At 37.7% G+C, this 15,969-nt stretch overlaps 1 protein-coding gene across 6 annotated transcripts in view; it reads right to left on the minus strand.

The window, feature by feature from the left end:
- LOC6584093 (protein sprint) overlaps positions 1–15,969 on the minus strand; it is a 121,245-nt gene that overhangs the window by 58,839 nt on the left and 46,437 nt on the right. The window contains exons 1-2 of one of the 6 annotated variants that reach the window (XM_044007017.1): positions 15,649–15,723; positions 11,873–12,092 (exon numbers count right to left, since the gene is read on the minus strand). The exons of 4 other annotated variants lie outside the window; for them this stretch is intronic. The gene's annotated coding sequence lies outside the window, so the exon portion shown is untranslated. Of the gene's footprint in view, positions 1–11,872; positions 12,093–15,632; positions 15,724–15,969 lie in introns of those variants that run through there. One more of the 6 variants, XM_044007016.1, reaches the window with a different exon arrangement.

A 15,969-nucleotide genomic window follows, 5' to 3' on the forward strand; every position in this document is an offset into this window, starting at 1 on the left:
ACGAGATAAAGTGCACTTTAAAGAAATTTGTATAATTCGTCAAACAACTTACACATACATATACACACATACACATGCATTTTCATGCATATATTATACACATCATTCTCTATATGTGCAACATTTAACAAAAACATTTTCCCGGAACTGGATCGCATATCAAGTACAGCTTTATTAGCCTCGTCACCCACAACCTGCACGGCTGGCACAATGGCATCCACATGCGATCCACAGGCACAAGCCCAAACCAACCGAAGCCATGGGCCACGATTACAGTTAAAGTTTTAGTTACGTGAATGCAGTCGAGGGCGAGCAGGGTGCCAAAGAGGAGGGGAAGGGGTAGCTCACTCGCTCACTCGCCCGTTCAGCTCAGTATCAGATTACAGTTTGAATGCTTGCAATGAACCAGAAAATTTGCTTTGTGCCCAGTTTTGTTCGTGCTGCGGCCGCATCAAATGGCTCTCCGTCCAGGTGGATGCCTCCTCGGACGGACAAAGGACGGCAGCGGAACAGGTGCTGCCAGAGCCACTGGAGTTTTGACTGCTGCCAGCTCGCTCGCACACACGGCCGCTCTCTCTCTCTCTGTCTCTCTCTCTCTCTCTCTTGCTTTGTCTTTGTCATCCACTTGGCTTTGTCTGCACAAAACACAAAAACAAAAAAAAGCTTGCAAAGATTTTTGCGATAGCTGCCAACAACAACGAGAAGAAGAAGAACGAGATTAAAACGTGACTGGCAACAAGTAAAAGCCGAGGAATCGCTGCCGCAGCAGCAGCAGCAGCGGCAGCTCCTGATGGATGCCTGGCCAAGTGAAGTGTGGCAACAGCGCCGCAAAGCAAAAACTACGACAATTACAGTTATTTTATGAGTTTGCAGAGCATAACCAATGCAGTTGCCATCGGCGCAGCAGTCGCTGTCGACGGCGACGTCAGCAGCAGCAGCAGCAGCAGCAGCCACTTCATTTTGCAAAGAGAGCGGAAATTTAATGAGCAGCGCCCGTGCGCCGCCCCCGCTCCAACAGCATCGTGTGGCATGTGGCATGTGGCATGTGCAGCAACAAATTGCGTTCCATCAAAATTTCACTCTATGCCACAAAGCATTGCCCCGCCCACCCAGACGCCCTGCACCAGCAGCAGCAGCAGCCGTAATGATGCATTTAGCTGATTATGAGGCGCGAGCCTCCAGTTGCAATTTGCAAATGCCAAACTGGAGCAGCGCAACTTGCAACAAGCAACGCGCAACGGGCAAACTTGCAGCTTGCAGCTTTTGTGGTCATTTAGAGCGCGCAGCGAAGGATTTGTGGGTGTGGTTAATAGCAAAAGCGTGCTGCGCGGCCCAATGCGAAATTCCAAATGAATATAGAATGATGATGATGTTGATGCTAATGATGATGATGATGGTGAAGAGAGCAAGACGATGAGGAAGCAAAGAACCGTTGAGCGTCTATTTTGCAATTGAGTGCGATTCTATTTCGCTGACGTTGACAATGTTTTAACATGTTCGAGGCCGTTATGCAACACTGGCCGGCAATAAGCTGCAACTCACTGGGCCGGCAGCTGCAGCGGCTGAAAATATAATTTGCGCTGCTTCACAAATAGGGCTGCAGCTGCTGTAAGGGATATCTATGTATGTAAGAATGGTATTGCTGCATTTTGCAACACTGGAATGATATGAACACTTTCGTTAATACCTTACTAATTGGAATAATTGCACAGAGATAGGGATGAAAACTAAAATCAACAAGTTTAGAGACACAGATAGGCAGAGATAGTCAGCGATGGAACAGAAACGTTTAGCAACACTGACTTCCGCCGGATACCTTAAGGTACTATTTAACTGATTTATTTTCAATTCAAATTGCATAAAATTGCAGTTTCATAAAATTGCCTACAAATAGCACAAATTGAATAATTCTTTATAGCACTAGATTCTTTGGGATTCTTTACAACACCGAACTGAGAGCATAGTGGCAAAGATTGGCAAAGTAGACTGACATTTGCTTCATGTGCATATGCATTGGGCTGCATTTGGCAGCACTATCTCTTCATAACATCCACATATTCGATTTGATTGAGTTTTACAACACTAGTGTTGGCTATAAATCGACTAGTCGAGTTTGTTGATAGAAAAGAGTTTTACAACACTCGCTTTACTATGACTATACACGACTATTAGGCTGGTAATATATAGAAGAAGACATCATCTGATATGTTTGCTTGTTTTTTACTGCGTTTTACAACACTTGTCTCTAGGGCCTACTGAAATGAAATGCTACTAAATTTGTTTAATTGAATTAAGTTTTGTGTTAACTGTTCTTGGCCGAGTATACTTTAAGACATGAAGTTACCAACACACACACACACACACACACACACACACACACACACACACACGCACTTCACTTGAAACATAAACTTTGTTTATAACATCGCTCTTTGGGCGACATTTATTAAGTTGGCGTCGCACGCGACTTTCACATGACGGCCGTGTGGCCAAAACCAACTGTTGCCAGGTTACTGGGTGGCCAGGCGGGGCCAGACCAGGTCAGGCAGGCCCTGTGCAGGCCGCACAGTGAGGCAAATCAATCGCTGTAATGACCCAAATGGGATTTTGTTTCGCTTGGCGGCATAATTCATGGCTGCATAATACACAGAGAATGCCACAGAGGTTAGAGAGAGAGAGAGAGAGAGAGAGGGGGAGGGAGTGATAGAGACTCCATTTGATTCCTGCTCAAGTGTGGCAGCAATGTGTGTGTGTGTGTGTTGTTGCCCCATATGGGCTGGCCTGTCAATGTTGCCACCATTTGCGGCAATTTCTTTTCTGCTTTTTCGGCTCGACGCGACTCGACTCGCACTTTTATTTGTGTTTATTGTATGGCAAAAGGTTAACGCAACGCCCCCTACTCCGCTGCCCCCTACCCATGCCCCACGTCTTTTTTTTTTCGGCTCTCTCTCTCTTTCCGCTTTCCTTTTACGCCTGCTTGCCTCGTGCCTCGTTTCGTTGCTGTTCGTTTAATTTTATTGCCTAATTTTCAACTTTGATTGCCGGCACAGCCCGCAGCTGCCACGCCCCATGCTACAGTCCGCCCTCGTCGCATCACTTTCACGCTCGTTGACATTTCACTTTTGTTTCTCTTTCACACTTCCCCCCCCCCCCCCCCTTCCCTTCTTCCCCCTTGGCCTAACTGCGCCTTCTCGATTCTCGTCGCGCGACATAATCAATTTTTATATTTCTTTTGCATTTTTATGCGGCCGTTACGGCTGTTAATCGTGCGCCCACTGTCTCACTGTGCCACGCCCACGCGCATTAGACAGCCCAGCTGAATGTCAAGCGAGCAGAAGAAGAAGCAGCAGTAATAATAATAAGCGTTAAGCTCCTTCAATATAATTCAAACAATTACGCAACAATTAACATTTACCAAATTAACAGAAAATATCGTAAATTCTTTTGGAAATTCCCCTTCCTGCGAGTTGTACCTGATATTTGTGATAACGGAACTATTAAGCTGTCATTATATTTATTATATTCGGAATATTATATACATATATTCGATAAAAATAAACCGAGAAGAAGATATAAACAAGGCAGAAACAATTTATGAATATTTTCTAGATATTCCATCTATGAAATACCTTAGATAATAATAATATATATATATAGTATAGAGATGTATATTCCATAACTCAAAAATAAATACTACATTACGTATTATATATATTATTATTATAGTCTAGTTCACAACTATGTTAACTCATATCTTACATTACATTAGATATTCATTATATATGAATCATATATGATATACTATAGCTCTAGAACATCTTAACTAACATCGAATGTTAGGTTAGATGTGTACAGTCTAGTTCCGATTTTTCGATTTACACTGAATTTATATAATCGAGAATTATTGAGAGCAAAATTTTTTCAAAGTATGGAATTTTTCGATTTATCGGGGTACAAATTATCGAGACTCGACTGTATTATAAACATTTATAAATATATCTAATATCCCTAAGAAATATGACAAACATTTCTTGCCTAAGCTATTCTCGTTTCCCCTACTTTAACATTTCTCGCCAAATCTATCCCCGTTTTCTCTACTTTAAAATGAAGAAAAAAAATATGATAAATATCTAATATAGTTTTTATTTCTACTATTTATATATATTTATAATTGAATATCTGTTTTTCCATAGCGCCAACCAATCTTAGCCCACGGCCTCGTTTATTACAAAGTGGCTTGAACCCGGATTCAAGAGATAGAGATAGAGATAGAGATAGAGAATGTGGCTTGACAGCCATTTAGCTTAAGCCTATTAGTACAGTAAACGCAAAAGATATCGAAACTGACAGCATATACGAATTTTATTCGAAATTATAAATATTTGACTTGCATTTACAGTTATGCCTATCAATTTAGACCTTTTTTATCTGCAATGCTTATACTATGCACTTCAAGGCCAATTTCAGTTGAAACATCTTTCTATAATCAAAGATTCATAGAGTTTTGAGCAACCTTCTCGATCTGCCCACAAGAATTTCGCAGAGCTCGTCAACTGCATCGAAGCCACATGAAATCCCAAATGCATTTATCCAGTAATACGTCTCATCTGAAAGTTTTGTTAAACAACCTGAACGCCCATTGACTGCGCAGCCCACTTGGAGGCAACATGCTGCTGTGGGCTTGGCGCAGCAGCAGCCAACGCTTGGGCTTGCCACGTTGTTGATCGTGCAACTATTTGCATGCCACAAAATGCCTACACACATACATATGCATATGCATGTACTTGTCGGCATACACACACACACACAGAATTACATATAAATATATGTGCATAAAGGCGTTTACAAGTTTGTTCATGAAAATAGTATTACTGCTTCACTAAATAGTTTTCTTAGTCGACACAACTCTTTAAATGAATAATTAAGAATATAAATGCCCAATAAAACAAAAAGATTAAATGAAAATTTACAAAGAAATATATTTAAACAAAAGTAAATACAACAAGTAAGAAAGCTCTAGTCGAGACTGCTCGACTACGAGATCCCCTGAACCCTTGGAGCAATAGATATTTCAATACTTTTTCGCGACTTTCAGCTTACACAAGAAACACGCACACACACACACACACACGCACGTACGCACACACAGGCATACATACACACACACGCATACAGACACACATACACACACACACACGCATACATACACAAACGCATACACACACACACATACACACACACATACACAAACACATACACACACAAGCAACCACGCATAAACACGCATGGGCTGCAGTGTGCGCTTACTATGAGAACTTAATTGTTTAATAACTTTTTTTATGGACGTACGATCTTCATGAAACTTTTAGATTATGATTATAACATGAATATGCATGTAATTGCCAAAGCACAAGTCTCTAGTATTTGAAATACGCTTTTTACAAAAGTGAGGGTGAGGGGGTGAATTTAGAGGTGGGGGGTAAATTTTAACAAAAACCGAAATTGTATAAATTGCATATAAGCATACATTAAAAATTTGGAGACTCTAGCAATAAAGGTGTAGAAGATATAATTTTATAACTGGGTTTCGATAAGGTTTTTTATCGATAAAAAAAGATCGAGATGAGTTATCGATTTTTAATGATAAACTTGATATGCGCGCTGTAATTACGGACATTTTAAAAAAAATTTGAAGTCTCTAGCTCTTATATCTTCTGAAATCGACGCGTTCATACATACGGACAGACGGACAGACGGACAGACAGACGGACAGGGCCAAATCAACTCAGCTCGTCACCCTGATCAAGAATATATATACTTTGTGGGGTCTGCCACGCCTCCTTCTCCCTGTTACATACATTTCAACAAAACCATTATACCCTGATTTCCCATTGAAAATGGGTTCAGGGTATAAAAAGCAGTAATAGAAAAAAACATAAAATATTATTTTTTATTAAATGTTTTTTCACATAAGTTTTTATAATTTTTTTAAGTGCATACAAAAATAAAAAAGGTCAAAAAAAATTAAATAAGCAAAAAAACACTTTAAACAATTTTAGGAATATATTATTTGAATAAAAAACAAATATATAAAAATAAATAAATAACTTAGTTTGCAAAATTTACAATAAAAAAAATTAATACCAAATAATTTTATTAAACAAAATAAAAATATAAATTGATAAAAAAAAAAAAAACAATATGATATTATGATATGAAATTAATATAAATGTAAAAACAAATAAAACAAAAAATAGCTATAATTAAATAAATAAAATAGCTAAAAAAAAATCAGTTGGTTTTAATATACACTTAAAATCGCTTTCAAAATATCGTGTTTATCACCAAATTTTGTTGTTCAACATGTATAGCTCAGTATGTGTGTGTGTGTGTGCATGTATGCTTGCATGCATTAACAACACACCCACTTTTGCCACCCACTTTTCTGTGCTCCTCTAAAACTCTCGGCGCCAAACAGTGAAATTTTTGTGCAGACCAAAGCGAAGAAATTCTTCACACATATCCGCATGCCCAGCGATCGAACGGATCGACCCACTAGACATTCCACGCTCACCTGGCCCCTGCTAGAAACTGTGGCAGCAACAACTGTTGCTGACAGCGACAGCAGCAACAGCAACAAAACAGTCGAGTGGAAAAGCCATTTGCTGGCCTCTGATCGCAGCCAATAACAAACCAGTCAGTTACATATATATTTATATATGTATTTATGTATGTGTGTATATATATGTATTCTATATACATATATATATACATATATATGTAAGCTATGGCTATATATAGACACCTGTTGGCGTGGGCGCGGCTATGCGCTGTCAGGGCCAAAAGCAAGCTAAGCAGCAGCAGCAGCAGCAGCAACATCTGCAGGTTGCAGGTGCAATGTTGTTGTTGTTGTTGCTGCTGCTGTTGTTGTTTTTATTCCTTTGAGAGCAGAACACCAACGCAAAGCTAACAAAAGAGCCAACGCGCTGCTTCGCTGCCTCGATAAATCTTTCAGCATTTGCCTAGATTGAAAGTCTGGCGTCTCTCTCGTGCGTATCTTTGTATCTCATAGATACACGCACTTACGTCTTCAGCAAACTATCATTAGCATCAGCAACAAGAAGTTTGCTTTGTTTTTCAATAACAACAACCCGCATGCCACTCCTCCACCCCCCCTCCTCACTCTCTCTCACTCTCTCGACTGGCTCATGCGTCGCTTGTAGGCGGCGTCTTCCACTTGGCTTCGCGGCTTGATTAAATGTTGCCAACGACAACGAACTTGAAGCTCAATCAGTTTTCTGTCTGCCAGTTCAAATATAAAAGAACGTCGCGACGCTACGCTCCGTCGCCATGCCCCCTGCCCACTGGCCCCTGGCTACAGAGCCCTGCCCCCTGTACCTGCGACCCACCCTGTGCCAGGCAACCACAATCGAGCTGCCATCATCATCATCATCATCATCATCAACGTCGTCGTCAACGTCTCAAGAATTTAAACACAAAAAAAAAAAGAACACGCAAATTTTGTGAGCGGAAGTGCTGCTAAAAATTGAGAATCAGCTTTGTTTTCGTCTCATCTGGCGCTGCCGCTGCCTGAGCGTTGCCATATCAACGCAAAACCCCGCGATGTCTGCTGAATTTTGGACTCAAACTTTCGGTGTACTTGACACAAGACTTGGCTACATTTTCATGAAATCTAATTAGTTTCACATTTTTTAAGTGCGCGCAATAAAATTGCAACTAGTTTGGATTTAACTCTTTGGGAGTTTCTGTTGTTGTGAATATATATGTTTGTATGTATATATACTGTATGAGTATGTGTTAGAGGCGTTTAGATGTAGAGCATTACCTTGCGCTAACTTAGCTTTAACTTTTTGGTTCACATTCTCATTATTTCCTTAAACATTGTTATTTTTATCAATTATTACACATTGTCATTGTCAATGTCAATGTCAATGTCAATGTCAATGTCAATGCCATTGTCATTGTCATTGTCATTGTCATTGTCATTGTCATTGTCATTGTCATTGTCATTGTCATTGTCATTGTCATTGTCATTGTCATTGTCATTGTCATTGTCATTGTCATTGTCATTGTCATTGTCATTGTCATTGTCATTGTCATTGTCATTGTCATTGTCATTGTCATTGTCATTGTCATTGTCATTGTCATTGTCATTGTCATTGTCATTGTCATTGTCATTGTCATTGTCATTGTCATTGTCATTGTCATTGTCATTGTCATTGTCATTGTCATTGTCATTGTCATTGTCATTGTCATTGTCATTGTCATTGTCATTGTCATTGTCATTGTCATTGTCATTGTCATTGTCATTGTCATTGTCATTGTCATTGTCATTGTCATTGTCATTGTCATTGTCATTGTCATTGTCATTGTCATTGTCATTGTCATTGTCATTGTCATTGTCATTGTCATTGTCATTGTCATTGTCATTGTCATTGTCATTGTCATTGTCATTGTCATTGTCATTGTCATTGTCATTGTCATTGTCATTGCTATTATTGTCCTGATCTTCATCATTACCATTTAATTATCATCCTCATTATTATTGCTAATTGAACAAATATTTCGAGCTATAATTATTGTATTAATTTACAATCCAACCGCTGACTCCACACATTCATTTGTCAATTATTTCAATGTTTTTCCTTTTGTCCATGAATTATCGTAAAAAGTTTTGTGTTACCACCGATTTGTTGCAACACAATCAATGGGTCAATAAATTTCACATGTGACTCGTATTTCAAGCTGCAATCGAAAAAACATTTAAGTAAATTGACAGCTTTTCTATCGACCCCCTACGTTCCCTCTCTCCCCACCTCTCTCTCTCTCTGTGTCCGTCTCCGTTTGTATCTCATGCTCTATCTGTCTTGCTCTAGCTGCGATGATAAACGACGCAATTGACATCGTGTTGAGCCACAACACAGGCCAAAAAGTTTTGTAATCGCGAACGCGCCACCAAATCGGTTACCAAATAGGTTCGAGTGGGTTGCGGAGAGTTGTGTGGGCCCCATAAAGATGGGGGTCTGACGTAAAGAAGGTGGGGGAGGAGTAGGAGGAGGGCCATTGATAAGGCAGGTGCAGCGAAGCGCTGGGAAATAATGAAAATGAAAGTCAACGTTGCCTGCGGCTGATGAAACTTTCAGTGTGAGAGAGAGAGAGAGAGAAAAGAGAAGTACGCAGTGTGCTAGAGAGAGACAGGGATGGAGATGGGGTCACCTATTTGGATTGCATTTGCTGGCAATTTGTGTTGCTTCTGCTGCTGTCGCCGTCGCCGTTGCCGTCGCCGTTGCCGTTGCGTGTTGTTTGTTGTTTGCTATTTGCGCCCGCGGCGAACGATTTCATTTGACTTTTGGTGCGCTCCCGACTCATTGTTTGCTCAGCGATTTGTGTAGATACAATTCGGTACATCGCATAGATAAACATGCACTCTGCCCGCCACGATGGCCAGGGAAGGAGGTGGGCAGACAGGGGGGGACCGACCGATGTGAGGGGGGGTCACTGGTCTAAAGACAAACAAATTACAAACAAATTGTCGTTGTCGATTGAGCCTTGCCATCTTTCATTTCCTTCTCCCTTCCCCCTTCTCCCTTCTCTCTCTCTCTCTCTCCCACTCTCAAAGCAAACTTTCGACTCACTGCTGTTATCGCCAGAGACTTGGCGACATTCATTCGCAGGTGGCAGCGACGTCAGCGGGTCACTGGCCAAACTGGACAAAGTCTGCACTGAGAGAAATGCGAAAAGCTAGTTTCTACAGATATGATCTGATATATTGTGTACCATTTGGCTAATAAAAAATATTTTGAATGGAATTTTTGATTTACATATTAATTACTATAGCCTGAACCCATTGAAAATGGAAGATCGGGGCATATAAGTTGCATTAATATGTATGTAACAGGTAGAAGGAGGCGTGGCAGCTCCCATAAGATATAAATATTCTTAATTAGGCAATGAGTTGAGATTTTTAAAAATCGATAACTATTTTTGTGTTATCGACTAAAAACCTCAGTTGTCAATTTTGCAAACAGATGGAAAAATTTATATTTGTAATTTTTTTTTTAAATATTTTTCACTGTGAAATGAATTTTGTATAGATTGAATATATCAATTCCTTAAAACAAATGTATTACATAAATATATTATAGTAAGCAATTCTCAAAGAAACAGAAACTCTCTTAGTCCAACACTGCCCACCTATATAACTGCTTAAATTTGATTTACCTCAAAATAAAGCACCCAGTGTTTTGGCTCAGTGTAATTTTCAGTTCGAAGTTCTGAGTTATCGACAATGCACAGGCGCTGATAAGGTAGACAACTTCGTCTTCCCACAACGTGTGTGAGAGTGTGTGACTGTAGGTGTGAGTGTGTATGTGTGTGTGTGTGGGTAAAAGTCGACCCCACATGCGGCTGTCTAGACCCGAGTTGAGTTGTGCGCAAGATACAGATACAATATCTAAATTGTGTATTGCCATTAAAACTAGCCAATGGCGTTTTGTACTTGCCACACAGTGTGTTGCATGCAACACATAAAGCTCGCTCTCCTAATAGCCCAAGTCTTACAAAATAAGCTCTCAGACAGCGATATATTCAGCTCTTTAGCTATTTTCTATTTATATTATTGCAAATTTTTGATTAGACCAAACAATATCTTATCTACAATCAAAGTGGTTCAGTATGTGCGGTTCGAAAGAGCCAACTTCAATTAAAATTTTCGCCTCATGACTTCGATAGATAGATAGACTTCAGTCAAAGCTGATAGTCTTATATATAGCTAGAGTTTTGGCTAGATCTTTATCTCTGAATTGAGTCAAATATACAATATTTTGGATTCCATTTTATTTTTAGCTTATTTTGTGTCTATGGGAAATTCAATAAGTGATTGTGATTTTCATCATAATATCAGGGTGGGTATGTGAATATAGATTCATAAATGTAAATCAAATCGAATATATAAATCATTAGATATACTTTTTTTTTTCCTATATACCAATAGGTGCATTGGTATATACGCATATATCTCGCATACATTATATTTTTCCCAATTTTCTGATATATCTCTGTTTCCTTAGTTTCATTAGCCCATAGATTCATAAATGTAAATCAAATCGAATATTTAAATCATTAGATATACAATTGTTTCTCTATATATATGCACCAATAAGTACATATATGTCTTATATATCATATATATTTTATAATTCGCTTGATGTTCAAATACATGTATGTTTCATTATTGTTATTTACATTTTCCAAAGTTTTCTATAAGCGACAGGTAACGTATATGATTTTCCATAGTCGGAAAAATGTAGCTAAATGTATATTCTCTGACTAGATCTCTGTTCTCAGCACATTAGGATGTAGGGGGAGTTAGGCTGCTCTTGAAGTTATGAGAGGCTTTTTAATTTTGATAGATCTACATATAGATATATCTGCTATATATGTTTTTACTTATTTCTATTTCTATTTCTTGTTTATAATCTGCGTAATCTAGGCATATGGCTAAACTAAATATAGTTTCTCTCAGACAATCTAATTTAGTTGGGAAACTACAAATCTACTTTCTATATAAACAAATCCCATTTTTCTGGCAAACTAAATTGAATGAATTCTAAATTTCCCGATTTTCCCATTTTTCTGGCAAACTAAATTGAATGAATTCTAAATTTCCCGATTTTCCCAAATACAATTTTTTTTAATTTTCACTTCGAGTGCAGTTGGCAAATTAAGAAGAAGAAGAAATTGTTGTTGTTTTTAATTTAAATTTTCTTATTTTTCATTTTGTTTTGGTAGCATCAAATTTTCACTTGGTAAGCGTTTTTATTTTTTATTTATTTTTTTTTTTTTTACTTACGTGAGTGTAGCAGAAAAAAACTTTTTCTTTATATGTTGCAAGATATGCAAATTTCTCTCGCTCTCTTTGTCACTCTCTGTCTCTGTCTCTATTTGAGTTAATTCTTTCGTTTACGATTTGAATTCTTAATTTGGGCACAGTTCGTTGACGTTTTGTTTGATTTATTCAAAATGCAGCCGCGTGCATAAATTTGCAGTGTTGCAGTTGCATTTTCATAGCGCTGGCGTTTCATAATAATAATAATGAAAATAAATGCATATATTATAAATATGTCTTTTAATTATTTTGAATATTATTGCGTTTGTGTTTCAATTAAAACAAATATGTTTTTCAATTACAGCTTTATCATCAGTTGTAGTTGTTGCTGCTGTTATTATTGTTGTTGTTGCTGTTGTTGTTGTTGCCGCTGGCATTTGCATAATGCACTCAACCGCTCACTCAATCATTCATACACTCATTCAAGCACTCATTCATTTAACAGCTCGCTCAAGCTGTTGTTATGTCCTCCCTCGTGCCCCCCAAGCCCCCATTTTTCCTCTCCCCCTTTTTCAGTTGTAAATACCACGAAATTCAGTCGAGCGCACAATGCAATACAAATTGAAAAAATTAAATTGAAAAAAAAAAATTAAAATGAAAAATATAAAAAAAAAAACTCTGAAGAAAAAATGAAGAAAAATAATGTAGAAAATATTGAAGAAATTTGTATTATCAGCTTTAGCTCTTGACACCCTGGGCGGAGTTGCACTTGGGTGGATCTGACTAAGCTAAGTTATTTGAAGTCTATAAAGATTTATATAAAGACAGAATCTATCATAAGATTCTACATAAAAATCCATAAAAATCAGTATATTCATCTATATAGAAAATAGATTAAGATCTATATATAAAATATATGTAATCTATAAAGGAGTATTTTATATCAAAATTTATTTATTTTATTTCAGAACTAAAATATATAAAAAATTTTTTTTAATGACTTGTTTTTTTTTTTTTTTTAATTATTTATTTATTTACTCTTTAAATTTCAAATTCTTGTTCAAATTTTTGTTATTGTTATTATTTATTTTTTGTTTACTTAGTAAATTTAAAAAGGATTACTACTTATTTAAAATGACATATTTTTGTAATTAAAAAAATAAATAAATAAATACAAATAAAAACATTTTCAAATTATTAATTTTTTTAAATTCCTTAATATTGTTTCATTTCACACAAATTAATATTAATAATTTCCTACATTTTCCGCCAAACATTAAAATTCTCAACAACTATTTACAGGGTATCTGCTGGTTGTGCCTCAGCCTAGATCTGTGCGGTAGTCTTGCGGTATTTTATGCTGCAAGCGCGCGCGTTTTGTTAGCGACTTTTTGCAGCGCCTTTTGCACTGGCATCGAAAGCAAGCGAAGCGCAGTCGACGCCGCCGCTGACGTCGCAGTTGGCGTCGCCACTAACTGCATTTGCTTATGACTTTGGCTGTTCTCTTCATTTTACAGTTAATAAACGTTAACCGCAAGTGGTCCGATGGGGCGCTGGCCCCTTAACGGTGCCTATCTCACTCTATCCATGTGTGTGTGTGTGTGTGAGTGCGTTGCAAGTGTCGAGAGATTCATCAAGAGTACTGTAGGACGGGGGGCGTATCGACGCCCTAATGTGTTGTCACATTTGTTGTAAAATTGATTCGCTAATGATTTTAGCTGACATTCAAATTACGAAAAGCCAAAAGGGAAAACATATGAGAACATATGGAAACTGAATAGAATATTTCTTTCACACTCACACACACTCGCACTCTCTTTGAATTGGTATTTATTTTTAGAAAGTTAATCACATGCTAAACACTTCGCATGGCCCATTGGGACATAGGGAAAATGAAACGATTCTCGAATCTTGTGGCACGCACTAAGCGAAACAACTTTCAGGTAGTTAACTTAAGACCTTTTTTTTTCGTCTTTCATTAATTGTCGTTCTTTCACTTTATGGGCGTGGCGCAGTTGTGCGTAAAAGAAAGAAGCTGAAGAAGTTAATTATATGTATATATATATATATTACAGAGTTCTTATTTTTCCCATATAGCTAATTAACTTATTAAGGCAAACGCCTATTGGGAATGCTTTCGTATTGGATTCAGATTGGATACATATATTCAAAAAATTACATTTAAATAGCTTTTATTTATTTTTTACAATTTCAGAATTGATTCAAATACATATTCAAATCTTTTATGTGCATATAAACATAACTCCAATTTAATTCATTCTAGTTCTAATCATTTCTAACAAGAAAACACATGGTCCAATCGGATTACACACGTAGCCAATTGGACAAAGGCTAGATTAGATTTATATTGTGCTGTAAATTAGCCAATATTATTAATATAGAGTAAATCTTTAATTATTTATCATAAACAAATGCTCTAACTCTAATACAAACATTTCCCATACAAATAGTTCCAGTTCAAACCATATCCAATAAGAGATCTAGCTAAATGCACAACAATTGGGTTCCACAAGTATGCCAATTGGACGATATACACTAAACCAATTGGACTATCACTAGCGCTCACGCAAAATAGCATCCACACACACACACACACCCAATTGCTCTGTTGATCTTACGATTTTCGCCATTCAAAGTCAGCAATTGCCGCAAATTTTAATTGATAAAAATAAAAAGCTGAACGAAAATTGACTAAAACTCTGTCTAATCTTGGGAATCTGGCATCTGGCGCTTATTGTGCCTATAGAAAACATAATATCTCTCTTTGACTGAGTCACAGTTTCGACTTGATTTGTTGGGGAGATACCGCCGAAGAGCTGCAAACGGGTTAACTATAACGTGACTCAGTGAGACTCGGCGTTGCCCCACCCCCTCGCCGGCCGCCCATCACTGATCCGCTTCACTGCGCCGCACTGCACACACATATCAACAACAACAACAACAGCAAAACTAGTTGTCGAGCACCAAAACGGGGGGGAACAAGAGAGCCAAAAAAAAAAAAAAAAAGACAAATGATTCCAGTTGGACATTTTTCAAAAGCAATTTAAAATGCTCAAATTCAAAGACATATGAAGTTTTATTTGCTGCAATCAATTTTGCATTTATTGCAAGAAAACCAAAACGAAAGAGAAACAAAAAGTAACACAAAGACACACACACACACACACACAAAAGGCACTGCAAACACACTTTCAATTCAGCGCTCGAAAACACAAACAAAACAAAATTCGGGCAGCGCTGCCAGCGGCATAAGCAAAGCGCAAAACGCAAATGCGTTGCCAGCAAAAGCAACAACAACCACCGAAAACAACAACAACAATAGCTGTTCTCGCTTCGCGTTCCCTTTTAAAGTTTTTTGTTTTAATTTTCATTTATTTATGTTTTATGTTTATTGAGTCTCTTTGACTGTTTCAAGTTAATTATTGTATCATAATATTATATAATATTTGATTGTTGTCAAACGAATTATAAAACTCCAAAATACAAAAAATAAAAAAAAATTAAAACAAAACAAAGCTTAAAACAAAAAAGAAAGGCAATTAAAATTTTTGCCAAACGCAGCGCCGCAATTTGTAACAATTTTTTCGTATTATTTGCCGTTTTTGTTTTCGTTTTTGTATGTGATTTTATTTTTAATTTGTTTGCTTTGCACACAAACGTTAATTTTGATCGGCATCGGCATCGCCAACACACGTACGCACACACTACAGTTACAACAAGAAGAATAACAACACAAAAACAAAAAAAATTATAGAAGACCAACCGCACGATGCGCTTACAAAACTTTCGTCCGTCGCCTGTGGAACGCAAAATACAACTGAGCTAGCCGAAGCCGGCTGAGGCCGGCCAACAGTGACTGCGGCTGCGGCAGTGGCAGAGGCAGAGGCAGCGACAGCGACAGCGAAGCTCGTGCGCTCGTACTCGTGCGCTGCCACCCGCTTACCTTAGTCTACAATGCGCACACTGGGCTCTCCGCTATTTGCTGTTGATTGAAGTTTTTGGTGGTAACAGATGGCATTACATTAGATTAAATTATACATTTTATATGTGTTTATAAATAATCTATCTGTGTGGTTGTTAGACGAGCAAACAATTTGAGT

Source organism: Drosophila mojavensis, unplaced genomic scaffold (genome assembly GCF_018153725.1).
Source record: "Drosophila mojavensis isolate 15081-1352.22 unplaced genomic scaffold, ASM1815372v1 contig_136, whole genome shotgun sequence".
NCBI classification, from domain to species: Eukaryota; Metazoa; Arthropoda; class Insecta; order Diptera; family Drosophilidae; genus Drosophila; species Drosophila mojavensis.